The following is a 1,096-nucleotide window of genomic DNA, read 5'->3' on the forward strand; positions in this document are numbered from 1 at the left end:
ATGCTCGAACAAATAGATTATAAGTAGTAGTGGTAGTAGTAGTAGTAGTGGTGGTGGTGGTGGTGGTGGTGGTGGTACGATAATAGCTGTAGTGGTTGTTGTAGTAGTAGTAGTAGTTGTACTTGTAGTGTGGTAGTAGTTTGAGTGGTAGTAGTAGTAGTAGTTGTTGTTGTCTGGTAGTGGTGGTAGTAGTAGTAGTAATAATAATAATAATAATAATAATAATAATAATAATAATAATAATAATGATAATAATAACAACAACAACAGTAACAACAACAATAACAATAATAGCCTAACAAACAGTTCATCATCTTTCCCGCTCTCTTTTTTTTCTTTTTTAATCCTTAATCTATTCATTTCCTCTTTTTTTTTTCTTTCCTGGATTATGTGAACGTATACTTAACTCCTCCTCCTCCTCCTCCTCCTCCTCCTCCTCCTCCTCCTCCTCCTCCTCCTCCTCCTCCTCCTCGTCTTCTTTCTCTTCCTCATTCTTCCATGCATCATTAATTCCATCAGCTTCCCAGTCCAACAAAGATCGTAAAAGAAGAAAACACAAAAAGAGAAATAAAAAAAAAACATCTTTACAAATCATAAAATATTTAATAACTAGAATCAACGATAAGAAAAATACATACGAAAAAAAATATATATACTTGGCTTTTTTTTTTAATGTTTACTCTGCAGAAGTCGAGAGGCATTGCATAATCATCTATTTTTTTTTTCGTTTGTGTTTTTGAAAAGATTATCTGATTCCGTTTTTTGTTGTTGTGGCTGTTTTGCTCGTTTGCGAATGATTAAGTATTCAGAGAGAGAGAGAGAGAGAGAGAGAGAGAGAGAGAGAGAGAGAGAGAGAGAGAGAGAGAGAAGGGGGTGCGAAGGATTTGGTGTTTTTTTGTTTTGTTCTTTTTTTGTTCTTGTTCTTGTTGTTGATAATGAAATGCTAATAATTCTAATGCTATCACACCAACAACAACAACTACTACTAGTACTACTACTACTACTACTACTACTACTACTACTCGGAAGATCAACAAGATTACGAAAGGTTTAACATTTTTGCAGGGGAGAGAGAGAGAGAGAGAGAGAGAGAGAG

Source organism: Scylla paramamosain, chromosome 29 (genome assembly GCF_035594125.1).
Source record: "Scylla paramamosain isolate STU-SP2022 chromosome 29, ASM3559412v1, whole genome shotgun sequence".
Lineage (NCBI taxonomy): Eukaryota > Metazoa > Arthropoda > Malacostraca > Decapoda > Portunidae > Scylla > Scylla paramamosain.